This window comes from Pteropus vampyrus, unplaced genomic scaffold (assembly GCF_000151845.1).
Source record: "Pteropus vampyrus isolate Shadow unplaced genomic scaffold, Pvam_2.0 Scaffold244, whole genome shotgun sequence".
Lineage (NCBI taxonomy): Eukaryota > Metazoa > Chordata > Mammalia > Chiroptera > Pteropodidae > Pteropus > Pteropus vampyrus.
Window position 1 is genome coordinate 1,374,479 of NW_011889025.1, and position 26,880 is coordinate 1,401,358.

The window sequence follows — 26,880 nt, forward strand, 5'->3', positions numbered from 1 at the left end:
TCATAATAACCACACACCAAAAATTCAGAACTGAAGTATATAACATAAAACAAGAAGGACAAGATGCAAAACCCACAAAAGCCAACCAAAATAAAGAAAACAGAAATACAAGGACAAGGAAGCAATAAAAACACTGAGCTACAAGAAAGCAAAAGATAAAATGACTATAAGAAGACCTTATATTTCAATAATCACTCTAAATGTAAAGGGATTCAACTCAACAATAATAAGGCACAGAATTGCAGATTGGATCACAAAACAAAACCCAACCATATGCTGCCTCCAGGAGACACACCTAAGCTCCAAAGACAAATATAGACTCATAGTGAAATGATGGAAAATGATATTTCAAGCAAATAGCATTGAGAGGAAAGTGGGAGTAGCAGTACTAGTATCTGATGAAATAGACTTCAAATAAAAAAGATAAAAAAGGATACTGAGGGACACTTTATAATGATAAAGGAAAGTATGCACCAAGGAAACATAACAATCATTAATATCTATGCTCCCAATTGGGGAGCTCTGAAATATGTAAAGCAATTACTAAAATAACTAAAGAGAGAAACAGACCAAAACTCTATCGTATTAGGGGAACTAAATATCCCACTGCCGGATAAGGACAGGTTATCCAAACATAAAATCAATAAGTAAATAAAATCCTTAAATGACACATTAGACCAAGAGGATATAATTGACATCTACAGAGCCTTCCATCCCCAAACAGCTGCTTATATATTCTTCTCTTGTGCATATGGAACATTCTCAAGAATCGACCACATACTAGGACACGGAGATAGCCTTTATAAATATAAAAGGGTTGAAATCATACCAACCATATTCTCTGATCATAAGCTTCGAAACTAGAGATCAACTGCAGAAAGAAATCAGGGAGAACCACAAATACATAGAGATTAAAAAACATGCTACTGAAGAATAACTGGGTGAGAGAAGAAATAAAAAGAAACATCAACATACATAGAAACAAATGATAATGGTAGTAAAATATATCAAAACTTTTGAGACATGGCAAAAGCAGCTATGAGAGGAAAGTTCATATCATTATAGGCCTATCTCCAAAAACAGGAACTAGCACAAATAAACAATATAATGCTTAATCTTAGAAAACAAGAAAATGAAGCCTAATGTCAGCAGAAGGAAAGGAATAATCAAAATTAGAGCAGAAATAAATAAAATTGAAAGCAAAACAAAAACAAGAGAAAGAATAAATACAACGAAGAGCTAGTTCTTTGAGAAGGTTAATAAAATTGACAAACCCCTGACTAGACTCACTAAAGTAAAAAGAAAAAGGACACAAATAAACAAAATCAGAGATAAAAGATGGGAAATTATGACTGGCATCGCAGAAATACAAAGGATCATCCAAGAATACTATGAAAAAGTATATAACACCAAATTTAATAATCTAGAAGAAATGCACCAGTACTTAGAAAAATACAATTTTCCTAGATTGAATCAAGAAGAACTGGAAAATCTAAATAGACTGATCAGCAGTATGGAAATTGAAACAATCATCAAAAATCTAGTGAAAAGTAAAAGTCCAGGACCAGATGGCTTCACCAGCAAATTCTACCAAATATTCAAAGAAGATTTAATACCTATTAGCCTCAAACTCTTCCAAAAAATTGAAGAGAAAGCAATACTTCCCAACCCATTTTATGAGGCCAATATTACTCTGATACCAAAACCTGCTAAAGATAACACACAAAAAGAAAACTACAGACCAATATCTCTCATGAACACAGATGCAAAAATCTTAAATAAGTTACTAGCGAACCGAATACAGCAACATACTGAAAAGATTATGCACCACGATCAAGCGGTCTTCACCCCAGGGTCACAGGGATGGTTCAACATACGCAAATCGATTAATGTGATACAACACATAAAAAATTAAAATTAAGAATCACATGATCATGTCAATAAATGCAGAAAAAGCCTTCGACAAGATACAGTATCAATTTATGATCAAAACACTTAAACAAATTGGTATAGAAGGAAAGTTCCTTAACATAATAAAGGCTATCTATGACAAACCCTCAGCCAACATTATACTTAATGGTGAAAAACTAGAAACCTTCCCTCTAAGATCAGTAATAAGACAAGGCTGTCCACTATTGCCACTCTTATTCAATATAACATTGGAGGTCCTAGCAAGTGCAATCGGACAAGAGAAAGATATAAAAGGCATCCAAATAGGAAATGCAGAAGTCAAACCGTCACCATTTGTGGATGACATGATTCTCTATATAGAAAACCCTAAAGACTCCACAAGAACACTACTAAAAACAATAAGCAAATACAGTAAAGTTTCTGGATACAAAATGAAGGTTCAAAAATCCTTACATTCCTATACTCTAATAATGAAGTGTCAGAAAAAGAAGTATAAAAAATAATTCCTTTTGCAATTGCACCAAAAAGAATAAAATGCCTAGGAATAAATTTAACGAAACATGTGAAGGACCTATATAAAGAAAACTACTAGACCCTATTAAAAGAAATCGAAGAAGATACAAAGAAATAGAAAGATATTCCATGTTCTTGGATTGGAAGAATCCACATAGTTAAAATGACCATATTACCTAAAGCATTATACAGATTTAACGCAATGTCCATCAAAATTCTATCAGCATTTTTTAAAGAAATAGAAAAAAAAATCTTCAGATTTGTATGGCAGCACAAAAGAACCTGTATTGCCAAAGCTACCCTGAAAAAAAGGAACGAGGCTGGAGGCATCAATCTGCCCAACTTCAAATTATACTATAAAGCAACAGTAATCAAAATGGCATGGTATTGGCAGCAAAACGGACACACGGACCAGTAGAACAGAATCGAGAGTCCAGAAGGAAACCCATATTTAAATAGACAAATAATTTGCGACAAAAAAGGCCAAAAACATACAATGAAGGCAGCAACGCCTCTTCAATAAATGGTACTGAGGGAACTGGAAAGCCACCTGCAAAAAAACAAAACTAAACTGTTTTCTATCCCCACACACCAAAATTAACTCTAAATCAATTATGGATCTGAATATAAGATCTGAAACAAAATGAATTGAAGAAAACATAGGAGCTAAACTCAAGGATCTTGGATGTAAAGAGGATTTTATGAATTTTACTTCAAAGACAAGGGAATTAAAAGCAAAAATAAATGAATGGGACTATATCAAACTAAAAAGCTTCTGCTCAGCAAAAGAAACTGCCAACAAAGTAAAGAGACAACCATCTGGATGGGAAAATATATTTGCAAGCAACACCTCCAATAAGGGCCTAATGTCCAAAATATACAAAGAACTCATAGAACTCAAACAAAAAAACAAATTATTCAATTAAAAAATGGGCAGAGGACCTGAACAGGCACTTCTGCCTAGAAGACATATAATTGGCCAACAGATATTTGAAAAGATGCTCATCATCGCTAGCTATTAGAGAAATGCAAATCAAAACCACAATGAGATACCATCTCACACCTGTTAGAATAGCTATAATCAACAGGATAAGTAATGACAAATGCTGGAGAGGATGCAGAGAAAATGGAACCATCATACACTGCTGGTGGGACTGCAAATTGGTACAGCCACTATGGAAAACAGTGTGAAGGTTCCTCAAAATACTAATTGATCTACTGTATGTTCCAGCGATCTTTGTACTGGGTATTTATCCCAAAGACTTGAAAACTCATATCCAAGAAGATATTTGCACACTGATGTTCATAGCAGCATTATTCACAGTGGCCAGGACATGGAAGCAATCGAAGTGTTCTATGATAGATGATTGGAAAAAGAAGCTATGGTATGTATATACAATAGAATATTACTCAGCCATAAGAAGAGATGAAATACTGCCATTTGCAACAACATGGATGGACCTCGAGATAACCATACTAAGTAAAATAAGTCAGACAGAAATAGTTGAAAATCACATATCACTTATGTGGGATATAAACCTAAAAGCGACAAATGAATAGGACAAAGAAACAGAGATTCATGGACATGGACTATAGACTAGTGTTTACTAGAGGACTGGGGGTGGGAGAGGAGGGGGGATGTAGGTGGGGTAAAGGGGGTTAAATATGGGAGTTAGGGGTAGAGTGAAGTGAATAAAGGGTATCAAATATGTAGTAGGTGAAGGAAACTGGAATTTGGGTGGTAATCACACAATAGAATATACAGATGTCTAATTATAATGTACTCCTGAAAATTATATAATTGTATTACTAGTTACCCCAATAAACTTAATTTTAAAAGGTTAAAAAAATTTGCTATGACGGGAATATTTATGCAACAGAATTTGGCAAATGATATAATTCATTCTCCCTCCCATCTTCCCTTTACCCAGAGAGCTGGTTATTAAACATTTACCAACACACCAGGACTTACAATTCCGTGAAACAGGCTGGATCTGAGAGGTGTGGTGAAAGAATGAGGAATGTTTTTTTGGAGAAGAGAAGAGGGTAAACACAAGTGATATCTATGGAAAGAGGGCTCAGATACTTTCTTTACTTTTCTAAAGGGTAAATCAGAACCACTCTGTGTGTGTGTCCCAAGGAAACTGGATTCAGTTCAAATAAAAAAAGAATTTATTAATATTCTGTACCATTCAAAGGAGGAAAAATTATTTATCTCATGAGATAGTAAGCTCCTCATCACTGGAAGCAAGCAAACAGAGGTTAAGAAACCAGTAGGCAGATGTATTATACAGGAATTTCAAGTATTAGATAGTAAACTGGACTGGACTATATGACCTCTAATGTCTCCTCCAACTCTTGAGATACCTGTGATTTTGTAGAAAAATAATTGATAGATTTCAAAGAATTTTAGCAAATCTCGGCATTGCTGAGAGTTCAAAACCAGTATTAGGGAAAACATTTTATAAGAGCTCAAAGATTGTTTCTTGCTCCACTCATACTGTCTCCATCCTAACTGGCTGTCTTAATTCTTCCTCAAGGCAGTAACACAGGCAAGAATATGAGAGCCTTCATGTCCCTGTTTTAAGCTTCCTTTTTCTACTACAGTTTGACATTGTTAAAGAGGGTCTTTCCTCTGACCAGTTGCCTGTATGTATCTTAGAAAAAGAGCCTGAAAGATATATTCTTTTTCTTGCCAATTGCCTCTGAAAGCTTGAATGCTACCCAAAAGAGTTTCCCAAAATGAATTATAATGAGCATCCTACTCAAGTCAGGGGGAAAAACACATTAATTTAAGCAGCCATTGGAAACAATTACGCTACAGTGGAAAGAGTAGTTACATGTTTACATCACTTGAAATTATGTTCTACTAAGTCATGTCAAACATAGCAGCTATGAAAAATAAACATGAAAGAAGCAGAGAGGAATTTTGTATATTAAATATCTTTTCCTAGCAGCACCTTATGATTCTTCATTAAGCCAATTATAATTTCTCTAAGCCCTGAGATACATGAACCAGTACTGGTTTCCAAAGTTTGGATGGTTATCCACATGCATAGGGTGTTTGAAGCATTCACAGGTAGGAAGGCAGCTGACTTTTTAAGTACCTCCCTCTTTTACCCCAATCCACTGGCCATTGATAGAATAGAGTGAAAATTCTCTCTCTCCCCACCCCCCACTCCCCAACCCTGTGTGTGTGTGTGTGTGTGTATGTGTGTGTGTGGTTATTAATATGATACACGGAGCTGTGAGTAATATATATGTGTAATGACTTTGGACTTTGTTTAGAATAACAAACAGTTTAAAATTAAAATGAAGCTATAGGAGAGTACTTTTAGACTGGTAGAGTAAGGACTTCCAAAATTCTGCTCCTCCATGAAAGTCACAAAAACAGGAAAAATTGTCAAAATGAACTTTTTCAGAACTCTGGAAATTGACCAAAGTCTTTCAACAATCTAAAAACTATTTATTAAAGAAAAATGACTGAATTTCAATAAGAGCAGTGAGCTTTTTGGTATTTTAACTTGCCCTGTTTACATTCCCCTCTCCCCAGCTCAACGGTAACATAAAAAAACAACAGCTTCATAACTGTGGTAGTTGTGAGATCCAGTAGCTTCATAGCCACTGGAGGAGGCAAAATAGGTTTGAGCACCCTTATAAAGCCCTATTTTCACAGACTTGTAATAATCATTCTTTGACCTGCTTGACAACCTACTGGAAACCTCTACTTGCAGGGCTTGTCATTATTTGACCCAACTTGGCTTACTCACTGTGGATTTTGGGAGCAGAGGAAGAGAATTTTAGGCTGGAAAAACAGCAAGTACAAAGGCCCTGAAGTAGTAGCATGCTTGGTTTCTTTAAAGAAAAGAAGATAACTTGATTCTAATCTTTCTTCCTGTGTCTTTTAAAAAAAACATTATCATTATTATTATTATTTAAAAATTTCACCTCCCATAGTAAGAATTCTTTCTTTCACCATATATCTGTCTCCTTTTACCCCATCTACCTCCCTCCTTCCTCCTCCTGCCCTACCTTCTGGTAACCACTAGTCTATAGTCCATGTCCATTAGTCTCTGTTTGTTTGTCCTGTTTGTTAGTTGCTTATAGGTTTACATCCAACAAATAAGTGATATCTTGTGGTTTTCAACTTTTTCTGTCTTGCTTATTTCGCTTAGCATGATTATCTCGAGGTCCATCCATGTTGTCACAAATGGCAGTATTTCATCTCTTCTTATGGCTAAGTAATATTCCATTGTATATATGTACCACAGCTTCTTTAGCCAATCATCTATCGTAGGACACTTCAGTTGCTTCCATGTCCTGGCCACCATGAATAATGCTGCTATGAACATCGGTGTGCAAATATCTTTTCAGATATGAGTTTTCAAGTCTTTGGGGTAAATACCCAGTAGAGGGATTGCTGGATCATATGGTAGATCAATTCTTAGTTTTTTGAGGAAACTCCATACTGTTTTTCATACTGGCTGTACCAATTTGCAGTCTCACCAGCAGTGTATGAGGTTTCCTTTTTCTCCACATCTTCTCAAGCATTTGCTCTTACTTGTCCTGTCAATTATAGCTATTCTAACAGGTGTGAGATGGTATCTCGTTGTGGTTTTGATTTGCATTTCTCTAATAGCTAGTGATGATGAGTCTCTTTTCATATGTTTGTTGGCCATTTGTATGTCTTCTTGGGAGAAGTGTCTGTTCAGGTCCTATGCCCATTTATTTGATTAGATCATTTGTTTGGTTTGCTGTTGTTGTTGTTGTTGTTGTTGTTGTTGTTGCTGAGTTCTATGAGTTCTTTGTATATTTTGGATATTAGGCCCTTATCGAAGGCATTGCTTTCAAATATATTGTCCCATCAGGATGGTTGTCTCTTTACCTTGTTGATGGTTTCTTTTGCTGAGCAGAAGCTTTTTAATTTGATATAGTCCCATGTATTTATTTTTGCTTTTACTTCCATCGCCTTTGAGGTCAAATTCATAAAATCCTCTTAAAGTCCAAGCAAGGTCTTTGAGTTTAGTTCCTATGTTTTCTTCTGTGCATTTTATTGTTTCAGGTCTTATATTTATTTAGGTCCTTAATCCATTTTGAGTTAATTTTGGTGTGTGGTAATAGACAACGGTCTAGTTCCATTCTTTAGCAGGTGGCTTTCCAGAGTTCCCAGCGCCATTTATTAAAGAGGCTTTCTTTACACCACTGTATGTTTTTGTTTTTTTATTGAAAATTATTTGCCCATATTAGCATGAGTTTATTTCTGGACTCTCGATTCTGTTCCACTGGTCTGTGTGACTGTTTTTCTGCCAATAACATGCCATTTTGATTATTGTTGCCTTTTAGTATAATCTAAAGACATGCAGAAGGATGCTTCCAGCCTCGTTCTTTTTTGCTCACATGGCTTTGGCAATTTGGGGTCTTTTGTTTTTCCATACAAATCTGGTGATTTTTTGTTCTATTTATTTCAAAAATGCCGATGGGATTTTGATGGAGATAGCATTAAACCTCTATAATACTTTAGGTAATATGGTCATTTTAACTATGTGGATTCTTCCAATCCAGGAACATGGTATATCTTTCTATTTTTGTGTATCTTCCTAAATTTCTTTTAATAAGGTATTGTAGTTTTCATTATATAGGTCCTTCACATGTTTCATAAGATTTATTCCTAGGTAATTTATTCTTTTTGGTGCAATTGCAAAAGGAATTATTTTTTCCACTTCTTTTTCTGACACTTCATTATTAGACTATAGGAACACTATGGATTTTTGAATGTTGATTTTGTATCCAGAAACTTTACTGTATTTGCTTATTGTTTTTAGTAGTGTTCTTGTGGAGTCTTTAGAGTTTTCTATATAGAGAATCATGTCATCCACAAATAGTGACAGTTTGATTTCTTCGTTTCTTATTTAGATGCCTTTTATATCTTTCTCTTGCCTGATTACACTCGCTAGGACCTCCAATGTTATGTTGAATAAGAGTGGCGATAGCGGACAGCCTTGCCTTGTTTCTGATCTTAGAGGGAAGGTTTTTAGTTTTTCACCATTAAGTATAATGTTGGCTGAGGGTTTGTCATAGATGGCCTTTATTATGTTAAGGTACTCTCCTTCCATACCAATTTTGTTAAGTATTTTGATCAAAAATGGATGCTGTATCTTGTCAAAGACTTTTTCTACATGTATTGATATAATCATATGATTCTTATTTTAAAATTGTTTATGCGGTGTATCACATGAATTGATTTATGTATGTTGAACCATCCCTGCACCCCTGGGATGAAACACACTTAATCTTGGTATATAAACTTTTCAATATGTTTGCTAGTATCTTATTTAGGATTTTTACATCTGTGTTCATGAGATACATTGCTCTGTAGTTTTCTTTTTTTCTGTTGTTTTTACCAGGTTTTGGTATCAGGGTAATTTGGGCCTCATAAAATGAGTTGGGAAGTATTGTCTCCTCTTCAATTTTTTGGAAGAGTTTGAGGCAAATAAATATTAAATCTTCTTTAAATATTTGGTAGAATTTACTGCTAAAGCCATCTGGTCCTGGTCTTTTACTTTTTGGTAGATTTTTGATGACTGTTTAAATTTTCATACTGCTGATCAATCTACTCTGATTTTCCAGTTCTTCTTGATTCATTCTTGGAAAGTTGTATGTTTCTAAGTGCTTGTCCATTTCTTCTAGGTCATTAAATTTGGTGTTATATATTTTTTCATAGTATTCTTGTATGATCCTTTGTATTTCTGCAGTGTCTGCCATAGTTTCTCTTCTTTCATTCCTGATTCTGTTTATTTGTGTCCTTTCTCTTTTTTCTGTAGTGAGTCTAGCCAGGGGTTTTCCAAGTTTATTAACCTTTTCAAAGAGCCAGCTATTTGTTATGTTTATCTTTTCTATTTTTTAAATTTCATTTATTTCTGATCTAATTTTGATGATTTCTTTCCTTCTGCTGAGTTTAGGCTTCATTTGTTCTTCCCTTTCTAATTTTTTAAGATGAAGCATTAGGTTTTTTATTCGTGCTCCTTCTTCTTTTCGGAGATAGGCCTGTAATGATATGAACTTACCTTTTATGACCGCTTTTGCTGTGTTCCAAAAATTTTGATATGTTGTACTATCATTATCATTCATTTCTATGTATCTTTTGATCTCTCTTTTTATTTCTTCTCTGACCCAGTTATTCTTCAATAACATGTTGTTTAATCTCCATATATTTGTGGTTCTTTCCACGTTCTTTTTAGAGTGATCTCTAGGTTCAAATCAGTATGATCAGAGAATATGGTTGGTGTGATTTTAGCCCTCTTATATTCGTTGAGGCTATCTCTGTGTTACAGTATGTGGTCGATTCTTGAGAATGTTCCATGTGCACTAGAGAAGAATGTATAAGCAGCTGTTTTGGGATGGAAGGCTCTGTAAATGTCAATTATGTCCAGTTGGTTTAATGTATCATTTAAGGATGTTATTTCCTTATTGATTTTCTGTTTGGTGATCTGTCCATATTCGACATTGGGGTATTTAGGTCCCCTAGTACAATAGTGTTTTGGTCTGTTTCTCCCTTTAGTTCTGTTAGTAATCGTGTTACATATTTCAGATCTCCCTGACTGGGAACATAGATATTAATAAGTGTTATGCCTACTTGGTGTATGATTCCCTTTATCATTATAAATTGTTCCTCAGTATCTTTCTTTATCTTTTTTACTTTGAAGTTTATTTCCTCCAGTATTAGTACTGTTACTCCTACTTTTCTGTGAATGCCATTTGCTTGAAATATCATTTCCACCCTTTCACTTTGAGTCTATATTTGTCTTTGGACCTGAGATATGTCTCCTGGAGGCAGCATATAGTTGGGTTTTATTTTTTGATCCATTCTACAACTCTGTGCCTTTTTATTGTTGAATTGAATCCATTTACATTTAAGGTGATTATTGAAATATGAGATCTTCTTATAGCCATTTTATCTTTAGCTTTCTTGTAGCTCAGTGTTTCCATTGCTTCCTTGTCCTTGTGTTTCTGTTTTCTTTATTTTGGTTGGCTTTTGTGGGTTTTGCATCTTGTCCTTCTTGTTTTATATTATATACTTCAGTTCTGAATCTTTAGTATGTGGTTATTATTATGAATATGTAAAGGATGGTTACATATATACAGTCATCCATTTTCTTCTGTGCATGCCTTATCTCCATTTCCCTTTGAGAATTTGGATCTTTGAATCATTTTCAGTCATTGTTTTCTCAATTTTTCCCTATGTATACTGAATGTTCATTACTATCTTGTGATAGCAATTCTCTTCTTATTGTTTAAACTTATAATGCCCTGTTCTTAGTAAGAATTGCACTCCTCTGCTTCTATTTGCCCGATAGTCACCTTACTCCTAATTATGTAATTTTTTTCATTTTGTTTTAGGTGAGCTGACCACTTTCAGTATTTCCTGTAATGCATGCCTCATAGTGGAGAAGTCTCTCATTTTTTGTATGTCTGGAAAGGTCTTAATTTCTCCTTCATATCTAAAGGAGAGCTTAGCTAGATACATTATTCTTGGCTGGTAGTTTTTCATTTACTAGTTTAAACTTCGTATCCATTCCTTTCTGGATTATAAATTTTATGCTGAGAAGTCTAACGATGATCTAATGGGTTTTCCTTTGTATGTTACCATTTTCCTCTCCCTGGCTGCCCTGAGAATTCTATCTTTGTTGTTAATTTTTTATAACTTTAATACAACGTGTCTTGGTGAAGGCCTTTTTAAGTTGAGATAATTGGGTGTTCTGTTGACTTCTTGAATTCCAAGCTCCAGCTCATTCCTTAGTTTTGGGAAATTCTCATCAACTATTTGTCTGAAAATGCTTTCTAATCTCTGCTCCTTTTCCTCTCCTTTGTTAATGCCCATTATTCTTATGTTTCCTCTCTTGATGGTACACCTAGTTCTTGTATTTCTATTTCATTATTTTTCCTTCTTCTGTTTCTCTCTTCTTCCTTGTGATTTATTTCTAGATTTCTGTCTTTGATATCACTGATCCTTTCCTCCATTTGGTCGACTGTATTTCCCAGGCTTGCTATTTCATTTTTCAATTCTTACAGTGTGTTCTTCATCTCCAGAAGATCGATTTTGTTCTTTTTGAGGGTTTCAGTCACCTTGCTCTGCTCATCTAGGTGTTTTTTCAATTCCTTAAATTGTTGATATTACTCGTTTCGGAATTCACTGAGTTTTTTCAGAAGTACCATCCTGAATTCTCTGTCATTTAAGTCACATGTTTCTATGTCTGCAAGCTTATTTTCTAGAATTTTTTCTCTTTCTTTCTGATATGCCTTCTCACCTTGGTAGTTCTTGGTTTTTAATGGACTATTTCTCCATCTCAGCATTAATGGAAGTGTTTTCTGCTGTTTTTTTTTTTTTCTGAATGAAGATTTATTATATAAAGGTCTCTCTTTATCCTGCTGCAAAGAAGGCACTTTTCTTTTGGTTTCCAGTAGGTGGCTTCTAAGTCTCTTGGATCTCTGCTTTATATAAGACTTTACAAATACCTGTTTTATTTTCTGATAGATGTTTAATCACACTCACTATTCTCAGTTTCAGTCCTTGTCAGTGTTAGCAATAGTTTCGGTAGTGTTCGCTCAGATTCCCCTGGGGCTCCTCGGTGATCGATCTCAGAGAGTATGGGGGCAGGGGCCCTCTGGTTTGGGGTTTGGGGGCCATGGCTCAGCCTCAGTTTTCCAACCGTGGCCGCTAAAATCAACTGTTGTTTCTCTGCCATCCCTGCTTTTCTGACTTTTCCATTTTTTTTTATTTCTTCTTCTGACCTAATGACTGGGCGCTACCACTGGCCACGTGGAGCTCACAGCTCTCCCCCACAGGGCTGTTCAGGGAACTCACCACTCCCTATCTCTTCCCTCTCTTCCCACAGGGAGCTCTGGCTGCTAGAGGCAGCTTCTTTGTTTCCCCTAGTCCCCCGCCTGACTCACGTGGTTCTGACCTGTGGTAGCTCTTATGTACAGATCCCATACTCAGACATGCTGGTGTGCAATTTGGGCATTTTTTGTTGAGTTTTAGATGTTCAGCTTATTATTTTTTCAAGGGGAGAGATCTGAGGATGTCTCTCACTCCTCCATGTTTAATCCAATTCTCTCCGACATTCTTGTTTCTTATAATTGGTTGAGGAGGAGTATCCAATGGTGATATTTTACATATCTCTTTGCCAGATTACACCATGGACTATTAGTGGTCTCTTTACTACTGGAAGCATCATCATTAGTGTTTTTAAATCTAATTAGGTTTGATAGCCAATTCCAGAAACCCCAGAATCAATTCATAAAATTCATCTTTTTAATTATTTTTAATTTTTTTATTTTTCAATTATAGTTAGTATAAAATATTATATTAGTTTAAGGTGTACAACATGGTGATTAGACATTTATATTATGTACATAGTGATCACCCTGATAAATTCAGTACACATCTGACACCATACATAGTTTTGATAATATTATCGACTATTTTCCTTATGCTATTCTCTACATCCTCATGATTATTTATTTAGATATTTGAAATACAGCTTTATTCTGATTCTAAATGAAAAGGAATGGGAATGGTTGTAACAAACAAAGTTTCACCACTGAGTTTTGTGTTGTGACTGTAGTGGTCATATATTTGGAACCCAATAAGGAAACAACTGTGTTCCAAAACAGATAAATACATGGGTCCAAAATATAAAAGTTTTTTTCAATTACCACATTCATTCAGAAGACCGTTCATCTCCTTCAACATCCCAGATTAAGCACATGTTCTGCTTAGCTACATAACAAAGTGGCAAACACATTGCACCACTGACATCACAGGATTGCTGCCTATAAAACTAGACTTCTGATGCTGGTCTCCAGCTTCACTTTCTCACAAGTCATCATCCTCATTCATCAGAGCAGTTGTCTGAGCATCCTCTAGATCGTGCTCCTACTGTGCTGCCAAAGCTAGGTACACGACAATCTCTGGTGGGGTGAGAGCAGGTATGGTAACAAACTCCAAGTTAGGGTCTCTGATTAGTTTTCTAGCAAGCCAGAGGAAGGGCTTTTCAAACTTGTAGATTTTGGCAGAAATGTCATAGTATCGAAGATTCTTTTTTGGTGGAAGACAATTTATTTTGCCTTAACTTTCTAGTCCTTAATATCTACTTTGTTGTCACACAACACAATGGGGATGTTTTTAGATATTCATACCAGATCTCTATGCTGGTTAAGCACATTCTTGTATGTAATTCTTGAAGTTACCTCAAACATTATAATACCACACTGGGCTTGGATGTAATAGCCATCTCTCAGTCCACCAAACTCCTGATCAGCTGTGTTCCACACGTTGAAAACTTGATAGGTCCTCTGTTGGAGTGGAACACTAGGGGCTGGACCTTGACACCCAAGGTAGCTACATACTTCTCAAAGTACCAGTTAGATGATGTTTCACAAATGTAATTTTTCCAGTCCTACCATCACCATCTAATACAAGTTTGAACTGAACTTGGAGTTCTCCTTGGGCAGCCATCATGATGTTACTTCCGGAAACATCTCTGGGCCTGTCTGACTCCTCATGACTATTTTGTAACTACCAATTTGTATTTCTTAATCCTTTCCCCTTTTTCACCCATCCCTCAAAACCCCCTCCCATTTGGGAGGGATTACCATCAAAATGTTCGGTAATTGAGTTTGTACCTTTTTTGTTTCTTCATTTATTTTGTTCTTCATATTTCACATGTAAGTAAAATCATATGGCATTTATCTTTCTCTGTCTTACTCCACTCAGCACAATGCCCTCTAGGTCCACCCATGTTGCCGTAGATGGCAAGATTTTATTCTTTTTCTATGGCTAATATTCCATTGTATATGCGTGTTGCCTCTTCTCTAATCATTCATTCATTAATGGAAACCCAGGGAACCTCCATATCTTGACTATTGTAAATGAACATATGGATTCTCATGTCCCTTCGAAATAGTGTTTTGGGTTTCTTCAAATAAATATCCAGAAGTGGGATGACTGGGTCCTCCTTTGTCTCTTGTTATAGTCTTTGTTTTTAAGTTTATTTTGTCTGGTGTAAGTATTGCTACCCCAGCTTTTGTTTGTTTGTTTCCATTTTCATGAAACATCTTTTTCCATCCCTTTACTTTGAGTCTGTGTGTGTCTTAGGATCTGAAGTGAGTTTCCTGTAGGTAGCCTATGTAAAAGTCTTGTTTTCTTATCCATTCAGCCACTCTTTCCTTGGATCTGAGTATTTGATACATTTATATTTAAAGTAATTTTTGCTAGATATGTAGTTATTGCCATTTTATTATTTATATTTTGGATCCTTTTTTCTTCTTCTTAAAGAAGTCCCTTTAATATTTCTCGTAATACTAGTTTGGTGTTAATGAATTCCTTTAGCCTTTCTTTATCTGAGAAGCTCTTTATCTTTCCTTTGATTCTAAATGATAGATTTGCAGAATAGAGTAGTCTTGCTTGTAGGTCCTTGCTTTTCATCACCGAATATTTTGTGCCAGTCCTTTCCGACCTGCAAAGTTTCTGTTGAGAAATCAATTGACAGTCTTATGGGAGCTCCCTTGTAGGTAACTAACTGCCTTTCTCTTGCTGCTTTTAAGATTCCCTCTATGTCTTTAATCTTTGGCATTTTAATGATGATGTGTCTTGGTGTGGACCTCTTTGGGTTCATCTTGTTTGGGACCCTCTGTGCTTCCTGGGCTTATATGTCTATTTCCTTCACCAAGATAGGGAAGTTTTCCATCATTATTTCTTCAAATAGGTTTTCAATTCCTTGCCCTCTCTCTTCTCTGGTACCCTTACAATGCAAATGTTGGTATGCTTGATGTCCCAGAGATCCTTTAGACTATCCTTATATTTTTAGATTCTTTTTTCTTGTTGCTGTTTTCTGCTACCTTATCTTCCAAATCACTAATTCAATCCTCTGCTTCATTTAACCTACTGTTGATTTCCTCTAAGGTAGTTTTCATTTCAGTTATTGTATTCTTCATTTCTGTTTGGCTTTTTTTCTATCTCCATTTTTATGTTTTCTATTTCTTTGTTAAAGTTCTCACTGAGTTCATCTATTCTTCCCTTAAGTTCATTGAGCATCCTTATAACCAGTGTTTTGAACTCTGAACCTGGTAGATTGCTCATCTTCTTTTTGTTTAGTTCCTTTTTTGGAGCTTTCTGCTGTTCTTTCATTTGGGATACATGTCTTTGTCACCCCATTTTGGCTGACTCTCTGCATTTGTTTCCATGTATTAGGTAGAGCTGCTCTGTCTCTCAGTCTTAGTAGAGTGACTGTATGTAGTAGGTGTCCTATGGGGCCCAGTGGGGCAGTCTCCCTAGTCACCTGAGTCGGGTGTTACAAGTGTGTCTTTTGTTTGGGTTGAGTTTGCCCTCCTATTGTAGTTGAACCTTGGTTGCTTTTTTCACATTAGTGCCTCCGGAGGAATTGACCCTTGGGCTGATTGGTTGTAAGGACTGGTCATGACTACAGTCAAGGAACTTTTGTGCAGGGGCTGACCCTATGGAGTAGGATTCACTTTAGCAGAGCTCTGGTGCCTGCCCAGTCTGCCCTTTGGGTGTGTTGTCTTTGGATGTAGTCCCACGTTATACTCATGTCAAAGGAGGCTGCCGGGCATGAAGGCCCTAGGGCCTCCTGGGAGGGGCTCCACCTCATGCCAATTTCAGCTGCCTTCTGTGGTCTGCCTGGGGTCACGTGACATGATCCACCAAGCAATCTGCAGATGGCTTCCACCTGCACTGGGCTTGAAGTGCCTTGAGGATCCTAGCTATTAACCAAGGCTGGCTGCTACTTGCTGGTCTTGGGGCTACTCAGCAAAAATCATGGGGCATGTCGAGGCCAGATGCTGCTTGTTTGGATTTCGTGAACCACTGAGAGATTTTAGGAATGTCTGCAGCATGAGCCCAAGGCAGGTTGTTTGTATGGAAAAGCCACTGGAAGTGGCTTGGGTGGGCCTGCTATTTTGGTGGCGCGGGGTCTCAGGGAATCATTCGAGTGGGGTGACCAGCGTTAGCCAGGTTGATCAAAACTCAGATACAGTGGCCACCTATTTTTGCATGCTGGAACTGGGGAGGGTTCAACAAAGGAACAAGGGAATCTGCCAGCACATCTGTCTGGAAGAAAGCTATCCCTCCAGCCCTTTCTTTGAAGCTAGATAGCTCAGTTCCTCCCTATATTTCCCTGGCACCTATTGAGCTGCTGCTCCAGAGACGAAGATCAGAATAAGTGAATCTGTCAGCGAGTAAATTCTTATGTGGGCCTTTTAAGAGTAACACCTGAAACTCCAGCAGCCCTCCATCTCACTGAGTCACAATCTCTGCTGGTTTTCACAGGCAGAAGTTATGCAGACTTCTCTTCCCAACACTGGAACCCTGCTCTTGGGAGCCCAGTATGGGGCTGGTACCCTTTGCTCCTCTGTGGGGACCTCTTCAGGCAGGATATCTCTCCAAATTTTATACCACACATGGGTATAACTCCTCTTACCAATCTGGAGGTGGCTTCTTCTATATGTCCTTAGTTGTAGAACTTCTGTTCAGCTAGACTTCAGGCAATTCTCAATGATTGTTCTGGAGTTTAGATGTAATTTTGACGTGGTTGTGAAAGGCAGCAAGCAGAGTGTTTACCTACTCTACCATCTTGACTGGGTGCAATTTATGTTCTGAATTGTTATGCTATACAGACTCTTCAAGATGGTACTTTTCCTTCTATCTCTTTTTCCTCCCTCCCTTCCTCTCTTTCTCTTTTACCTCATCTCTCTCCTTCTTTCCTTTCTTTCTTTCCTCCTTCCTTCTTAGAAATCAAGTATCAGCAATTTTTCCCTTGTAGCTACTTTGCTTTTCCCTAAACATAACTTTAGATAGCATATTCATGCTTTTCAAACTGGGATATGTATAATTATATACTAAAGTTATATGAAGTTAGAGACTAAACAAGGACCATCTTCTTGGAATACAAATTTTAGTCAAGCATACATGGTTTTATGGAGCTAAATTTACTAAGCACTACATATGAGTCAGGCATTTATTCCTCAAAACAACTACATGAGGTCAATATTATTATTCTTACTTTAGTATTGAAGAAGCTCAGGGTTATGGAGACTAAGTAACTTATCTAAGATAATGGCTAATAAGCAGTGGAGACAGCCTAACTTGAAAGCTAACTTGAGCCTAATTGATGCCAAGTACTCTTAACTACTATGTTCTACTTCTTTAAAGTGTAGATACACAGTAGAAAGCAAAATTCATATACATAATATTTAAAAATTTTTCAAAATATTATCCAGCTACTTTAAGCTACATTGTCCTCAGCCACTATGGCTATGGTTGTGGGAGAAATGAGAAGCCCTACAAAAAATGTACACAACTGGAATTGGATGAAATTGGCAGATTCAAATGGCCCCATTCATATTGACTAATGGAGATTGCCTTGTGAGCACCTAATTCTGGTTCTCTGTATTAGTCGTGTCTCAAACAAAAACAGATGGCACATTCAAATTAAAAGAATTTGAGAGATGTTGAATTAAGGGGCTACTTTTCTCTCAGCTTTGAGATATAAATGACATATAAAGAAGCTGTTTACATAAAAGTAGATGAGAGAGGAGATGTCTTATAATGGATAGTGCAATAACTCAGAGTTAGTAGCAACAAAGCTATTTCCAGCCCTAGGCCTAAAGGTACAAGGTGAAGAATGGTTATTGAAAGGGAGGAGAGAGTGGTGTGGAGAAGTCCGCCTTAAGAAGAGCACTGACCTTTGGTTGAAAGACATAGCCACCCCTAGGAAACTTCACAGTGGAAGAGCCAAGTGAATCTATACTCTAAACTAACTCCCCTCCTTCTCTCTGACCTCCTGTGGGAGCTTCCTATTAGCCAAACTCAGTCAAATGCCAGAGGGCAAGAGAGCTGGTTAATGTAATCCATATAGTTCAGATTACAGAGGGCAGAGAGGAAAGAAGAGTGGAGAAAAGATCGGACAAGGCAAAGAGAAGACATCTAGCATAAATCCCTTGGATAGTGCTGTGTCAACAGAAACCTACCAGAATATCCTGTTACTCCTTTCTGCTGATACCATGCAGACTCAAAAGAAGCGACCTCCAAGAGAACATTCTAGCACTTAGATAATAAAATTCAAAGTGTATTAATTAAGATATTGTTAGCTGCTCTAAGCTGCAAACTCCAAATTCTCAGTGATATAACACAGTAAAGGTATCAGTCCAATGTGAGTGTTCCTGGTTGTGAGGGGCCTCCATATGGACACTCCAGACTTACAGGTTAAGTAATTTGCCTTGGTTTACATAGGAAAAGTAGTAGAGCTAGGGTCCAACCCTAGTCTGCCCGCCTACCTTTTAAGTCAATGGCTAACCTATTTTAATGGGTAAACAAAATGGCAGTGCAGAAGGAGTTTGTTGTCAAGACCAAATCTCTCTTGTTACAAATTAAGCTTACTTCTTCTTTTAGCGTGATACCTTAAAACACCTTATATTTTTCATAGTAATTTTAAAACATTCTTATTCCGTGCTCAAGAAAACTGGAGATTCACATATTTGTTACATTTCTACATAGAATAAAACACTTTTCTCATGCTAAATATCAAAAGACAAATCTTTTTCCCAATGAATATATCAGGACAAGGCGGAAATCTGTGAGTCAATCTCAAAGCCGTAGTTTAAGGTTAGAAATTAGGACACCCAATGAAGTTTCCAGAAGAAATCAGTCCAGGGCCCCTCCCAGGGATGAGTCAGAGTTATTTAAGCCATTATCTAAAACTTAGACTGAGAATCCAGAGTCAGTAAAAGGGTCAAAGCCATGTGGAAGCTGCCATAGAATCAGCCACCATAACAACCCTGAGTATGGTTATTGAACAGATAATGATAAACAAGTTGTTCTTGATGAGTCAATCCAGAAAAGAGGCAGGGATAAATAAAAGTTTTATTATTCTCGGGGAAATCAGGACACCAGCTGTGATATGAAGACTCATAACATATATCAATTCTGAGTTACAATTTTGAGTCTAAGCCAATCTAACAAAGTGAAATCACAGCTATACATAATATCTACCAATAAACTACACCACTCTTTGACAAAAACACTGTTTTGTAATTGATATCAAAGTTGTTAATTATCAATATAAATATTTGGAAACTGTTTACTTATTCAAGTTTGTTAGTTTCTTGGCAGGGAAGAAATGAAGAAGGAAAGAATGTGTGTTTTAGCCTAAGATGCAGACCCTATGGCAAATTATTACTATTATCATTGAATATCATTTTTTTTTATTTAGATCATTTAAATGTGGAAACAGTAATACTAGTCAATTCTTAGCTACCAGGTAGAAGAGTTCTAAATAGTCTCTGACCAATTCATTCAAAACAATTGACTATTTTTGTAGATACTATCTTGGTATAAGGAGAGTCATTTTTTTTCTCCCTTAATTTTATTTGTTTGTTTGTTTGTTTTTATGGTGACATTGGTTAATGAAATCTGGTAAATTTCAGTCATACATTTTAACAATGAGGTAAATATATATATATATATTTACATTGCGTGTTCACCTCCCATAGTCGGATTTCTGTCACCACATATTTGACCCCTTTTACCCCATCTACCTCCTTTCCCCAACTGGTAACCACTAGTCTATTGTCCATGTCCATGAGTCTCTGTTTGTCTTGTTTGTTTGTTGCTTTTAGGTTTCTATTTCACACGTAAGTAATATCATGTGGTTTAAACTTTTTCTGTCTTGCTTATTTCGCTTAGCATGATTATCTCGAGGTCCATCCACGTTGTCGCAAATGGTAGGATTTCATCTCTTCTTATGGCTGAGTAATATTCCATTGTATATATGTACCACAGCTTCTTTAGCCAATCGTCTATCGTAGGATACTTTGGTTGCTTTCATTTCTTGGCCACCGTGAATAATGCTGCTATGAACATTGGTGTGCAAATATCTTTTTAGATATGAGTTTTCAAAACTTTGGGATAAATACCCAGTAGAGGGATTGCTGGATCATATGTTAGATCAATTCTTAGTTTTTTGAGGAACCTTCATACTGAAGGAGAGCCATCTTTGAAACATGGTTCATAATATATACAAGTGTGTCTCTAATTTTGCAAACAAGTTTGCAATAGAGTGTCTTTAGTCTCAGAACTAATCTACAGGCACATGATTGAATTGAGTGTATTTGAAAAGTCTGTTTCTAAATTGTCCCAGCTTATTCAGATGTCCTCATAAACCAAGAAAATAGAATTTCTAGTTCTCTGCCATTGAGGGGTCATGGTCTTGGGTTAGTGAATTGGAGTCACTGATTTTCCATCGTGTCTAATTCATGATCTCTTTCTAGGTTCAGTTTAAAGCTTTTCTTTTTCACCAAGGAGACTGTCTTCTTCTCACACAATAAAAGAGAGAAACCCTAATTAGAAATAAGTGGAAAATGAAGAGTTATTTCTTCTTCAGATTCATTTTGGCTCCAGAGTGAGTGCACATACTTGAAGAAGTGTTTTTGTAAACCTCCCTTCCCCCTCCTCTTAAGTTCTTAGTTGGCTTACCCCATGGTTGTGACTAAGTTGGAACAGTCCTCCTGGGTGTGCCTTTCTCTTTCTGGAGAGAGTTCAGAAGAAGCAGGATCAGATCGTTTGACTTGGAGCAGACTAAGATTGTAGTTGTTATCTCATTTTAACCTTCTGTCTGTGGGATAACACATCTTTTGTCTTCTAAGTGCCCTTAACTTTGAGTGTCTGCTAGGATGTCAGAAGACACAGTGAGAGACAGAAGTTTTTGTTCCCATAGGGACTGTTTTCAGAGTCTATAAAATTTGGCTGCATGTCTAGGATCCAGTTGTTATTTGCAGGGTACTTTTGAGAAAATGTCCCAATAGACTATTTTTAAGCATATGTGCATGTTACTTCACCCACATAAATCTATTTTGCATTTTAAGTGCAGTTCAGAGTTGGTCCACAGGTTTATTAGTCCCTAAGAGCCCTGAAGGACAAAGTGTAACATTTGTACACTCAAAGCAGTTCAAGAAGAACTCAATAATCCGAGGAGCATTCTTTTACAAACTGTGAGTTACTCCTTTGACTACTATAATTATGACCTGCATAATCTCCCTCAAATCTCCTTATAGGCCTCAAGGCCTTTGCCAGGGTCCTAGGCACTCTCAGACTTTTTCTTGCCCAAGTTGTTTCAATAAGGAGAAGTCAGACTTCTTTATTTCTAAGCTCCCTTGAGCTCACTTTCCTCCTTCCATTTTTTTCACCTACAATTTTTTTCCTTCCCAGAACTGGCCACATGGATAAATAGATGAGGTAGCTGTGTACTGTGATTTGAGAGGCACCACCAGAGAGCATCAACAAGGATTTCTGCTTCTCAAATGCAATGTTTCTTCTAAGAGTTAGACCTACTTCCTGAGATTCTTTCTTTCCTTGCAGCAGCAAAGCCTGAGTTCTTTGCTTATTTCCTTTTCCTCCATAGCTGCCCAGCTTGGTCTCTTTCCCCTTAAACTTGGTTGCAGATTGGAAGACAGTTACACCCATTGGTTATGTATTGTCTATGACTACTTTTGCATTTTAAAGGGAGACGTGAGTAGTTGTGACAAGAGATTATATATGGACTATAATGCCTGAGATATTTACTACATGGTACTTTCCAGGAAGTCTGCCAACTCTTGCTCTAGAAGTTTGAAGGCTAATCACTACAGGAGAAAAAAACACAAATAGCAAGCATGGAGACAGTTATTAAATTTACAACTTCTTATGTAATAGCTTCTGCAGACTTTAGCTCTATCTACTGTCCAGGACCAAACTTAACCTTGATCAGGAAGGATTAACAGTCTCCCAATCTAATACTCTGGGAAAGGACCTTAGGTTAACCGTATTTTAGAGGAGCTCTAACTTTGTGTTCCAGCTCTAATTGCCCTGCAGCACTTATTTATTATTTATTTTGTCTTGTTTAATTATCTAGTACCTCCAATTCTACTTTGTCTATGTCCTCTTGGGACAGGCATTCTGCCATAAACCCCTAACCCAGTTGTCAGGACCCTACTATCTGCCAACATATTTCCTGTATATTGACTTCCTACCTGGATTTCCAGTGTTATATTCTAGATAACCAGTCGTCATATTCTGTCCAACCATAGGTTACCCATTATTTCATTTTAGCTCCCCCAGTGCCTACTACTGAACATTAAACAAATAATTACTGAGTCCCTGCAAGAAGACTCCATCTCCTGTTCTTAGAGACCAATGTAGATTCGATTTGGGGGCTTCTATCTCCCTAATGTTATATCTAAACCACCCCATAATGGATTAGAGCCTTGGAGGTCCATGAACACCGGCCTTGGCTGAAAAAAGATGTATCATATAGTCTATGAAAGCTCATGAAAAATTTGACTCATCTGACCTTTTTAAAGCTGACTAATGTGATTATCATGGCTGTTTTTTGTTCTCCCATGTTCATATTCATAGTATCATTTTTGCTTGCTTTTCTCACTCTCTTTCGTTTATATTTGTTCACCTTGCCTCTGATGACTGACAAATAAGGTAAAAACTGAAGAATGAGGGTTTGCCCTCTAGAATAGTTTACACTGGTGTAAGTTGTGAGGTTATGACTTAGAGGTCAAATTGTAGCCCTAATCTCAGCATTTTAGTCCTGTCATCCAGGAAAAGCAGTAGAAATGGAAGACAGAGTCCTGAATAGAGAGTGGTAACCCTATTTTGTCTTTTTCTGAAGTAGTTCAAACAATTTTTAACAGAGTATGTACTCACAAAAGCATTTGTTAAGTGAATAACTGAATTTTTAAAATGCTGGCTTAACTCATTCACTCAATTATGCTTATCTTTAGGTTGTTAGTAGTGAGATTTTTTCTTTTTGTCTTAATACTCCTCTCTGACCAAAGTAATTAATCTTCATCTCTCTCTTCCTCCAACACACAAACAGTGATAAAGTACAGCCTGTGCAATTGAAGAGCATTTTAATTTCTTTCTAAGAGGGAAGTGTTTTAAGTAACCCCAAACTGGAAAACTTTGGGGTAGAATGGTGGCTTTATGGCATTCAATAAAATTGCTTGCTTGAAAAGAACTTCCCCTTCCCTGAGAGACTTAGATGACATGAGAGTGAATTGAGATGTTGATAAGTTAAATGCTGAGTTGAGTTTCAATGCAGCTTGGGTTCATAAGGCACAGTGTGCCTGGTCTTGTGAGATGGATGAACCTTACTGTAGCAGACTGTTCACAATACCTATCAGCTACACCTCATAGGATGAAGCCCAGAACTGGTGGAGAAAATTTTCTGCTGTCTGTTCAGATCCCATCGTGGCCAGATTTAAGATGCAGTGACTCTTTATCATCATACAGATATATTTCAGTGATATTGTGGGTTCGGTTTCAGACCACCACAATAAAGCGAGTATTGCAGTAAGGCAAATTGCAATTTTTTGCTGTTTGAGGGTCTTGCCCTCAATTTGTAAAAAAACACAAAATCTGTGAAGTGCAATGAAGTGAAGCACAATAAAACAAAGTATTCATATAATCTTTTTGAGCTATTGATCATCTTTTTATAGATGAGGAAACTCAGACCCAAAGAGGTTAAGTGACCAATCCATTAATCACCAGGTAGACTTGGGACAAAACTCGAACTTGGCTTTCCTGATTCCCCATGTCAGGGTTCTTTTGATCCCCCCATGCTGCCATCCTGACTGTGGTGACACTGCTCATTCTCATTGGGCTAGCTTAGTTCTATGGCTATTTTGCCACTAAGGCTATATCTGTCTGACATTATAACCGCTGGTTGAAAAGAAGAAATTAATAGTCTATACCCATAGTCACTTAACTAAGTATTTGACCAAAATGACTACATGTACATGTGGATAAACAAAACAGAAGTTATCACTCTCCCTCAAAGTAGCCACCTCTCCACAAATTCTCTATGTAGGTTTAATCAATTTAGCTAATTGTGCTGGAATATAATTTATCACCTAGGAAAGCAATCTAATATATTTTATGTTTCCTTAAATTTGCTTCAGAACAATTCTGAGGCCTTTACTTTCATTAAGAGCTTACCTACCTACTCACAAGTCTCCAATAACCTTCTACTAACATAGATAATTAACAAGCATTTATTGTCAGCTATGTACAGACACTCTTATAGGCATTGTGCATGTATAGAAGGAGAGTATTGCAAGAGCAGCATATCATACATGGGTCCTGACTTTGAGAATCTTAGAATCCAATTAGAGAGGCAAGTCTAATACTTATCAAATAGGCATAGAGGAATACAAGAGGTACATAGCCAAGTGTTAGTGTGTGGTTAACAATACTGAAAAGGGAGAGATGTTTTTAGTCTGGGGCAGTCAAGGAAGGCTTTCAGAAGATATGAAACTTGATCTAGGCTTCAAAAACTTATTAGAATTTTGATAGGCAAAGGAAACATAAGAAGGTATTTTTAGGTAAAGAAACAGCATAGGGCAGTAGTCCCTAATATTTTTGGCGCCAGAGACCAGTGCTCCTATGAGAATCTAATGCCTGATGGTCTGAGGTGGAGCTGAAGAGGTGATGCTAGCACTGGGGAGTGGATGCAAATACAGATGAAGCTTTGCTCACTCACCCACTGCTCACCTACTACTGTGTGGGCCAGTTCCTAAAAGGCTATGGACTGGTACCAGTCCGAGGCCTGGGGGTTGGGGACCCCTGGCATAGAACATATAAGAATGAGAAACATAGGAGTTAGGGCAACAATGAAATAATCAGCATAAATAGAGCACAGTGTATGTATGGGATGGGTAATCTCAGCCCAAACTCTCTGCCTGATATTTAAACCCTACATTCTCTGGCCTTGTATAGTCATGGTACAATCCAGTGACTTCTTTTTTCCCCAAAAGTAGACTAAAAGACCATTAGGCTGATGAAGTCTAATGTCCTAGTGGTGTCACCTTCCTCCATACCAATTGGGATCAAAATGAATTGCATTCCAAAAATTGAGAGTTAAATCCACCAAAGCCTGTTAAAAATGTGAGCACCAAAAGAGCATATGTAGAACTTTACTGCTTAAATGAATATTTTGTCCTAGAATGAGAAATGTTGTTAGAGATCATAAGGAAGGTCATGGAAACAGTTTTGGAAACTTTGGATGCTGGAATTAATTGCCTTCAGTTTCAAAAGGGCCTATTTATCTTTCTCATTTATAGTCAAAATTTGGTGAAAGGGAAAAGTTGCTCCTAAATAATGACAGGAAAATACCCAATGTTTTAGAGAATAAGCTGGCTCTTTGTGGAATTGATCCATCTCTTGGGCAAGCTGTGTGTGGTGTAAGGTCTGGAAAATTCTTTTCCCCAGTGCTCTCATTACTACTTCATATCCTTTGTCAAGCCAATGGTTTGGGAGTTTTCTTCAAATAAGTCTCTAGTACTTATTCACAAATAAGCACTAACTGTGTTGCATGGTCTTTCATCTGAAGATGACCCATTTTACATGCATGCGAATATATTTCCCATAATTATCCCAACAGCTGAATTTTGATGATCTGCCTGGGGAATAAGTGTCAATGGATAAAATACAGTCGGCTCGTCTCACCAGTAAATAATGTGCTCTCTGGTTCCACCATGTGAAAATGAGCTTCTCAGATCCCTTTTGTCTGGAATGATTTCCAGGGAAGAATGAGTAATTGAGACTGCTGACACTTTCAGAACAAACAATGGATGTCTTTGACAATTGCTCCCACTGGTTTGTTTTGGGATAAGCTCGTACACCATGTCAGGTGACTGATTCCACAGTCATCCAATTGTTCCCTTGTCCTCCTGTTTGCACACATCAGTGTTGCTGGTGTTTGAATAAAAGTTCCTAGCAAGGCAAAGTTTCTAATATATGAACAAAGCATCTTTCTTCATTATCAAAATTGCTATAGAGTTGCTTGGAGACAGATTTGGGGAAATGTGATTGGCTATATCAGGCTTCAAATTCCAGATAAATATTGAAGCAGATTAGAGATGAGGTTTCAAAAAGTAGCAAATGTTCATATATTTCTTTTTATTGGTTTATTTGCCTAATTCTGCACAGAACCAATTAGGAAAATGGTGACTTTTCTTTCTTTATGCAATTAAATACAGATTTGGAGAGCAGTTGAATTTCAAACAGAAGTAGTCCTTGTATCCAACGGCAAAATGGTGTTTGTGTATTTAGGGGTAAGAGTTAAGGTTGCTTTTACTTTAAAACAAGGATTCTCAACTTATCCCAGAGGAGGAATTGTTGTGGATAGGATCCCTAAGTTCTCCTGTGGTGTGTGCCTTGTGGGAGTGTTGGAGATGTCTATCTTGGGGTTCTCATCAGGTAGAGATATAGGGACCAAGTCATACATAGGCCAAGTACTTGAAAAGCCCATGTTTAAAATTCTGAGGGATGTATATGCTGTAGCTATCCAATCTTACTTCTTTAGTAAGGAAGTTCCTTCCTGACAGGCTGAT

At 37.1% G+C, this 26,880-nt stretch overlaps 1 pseudogene; it reads right to left on the minus strand.

Annotated features, from left to right (window-relative positions):
* Positions 1–13,300: 13,300 nt before the first annotated feature.
* Positions 13,301–17,801, minus strand: LOC105301592 (annotated as a pseudogene).
* Positions 17,802–26,880: the final 9,079 nt, after the last annotated feature.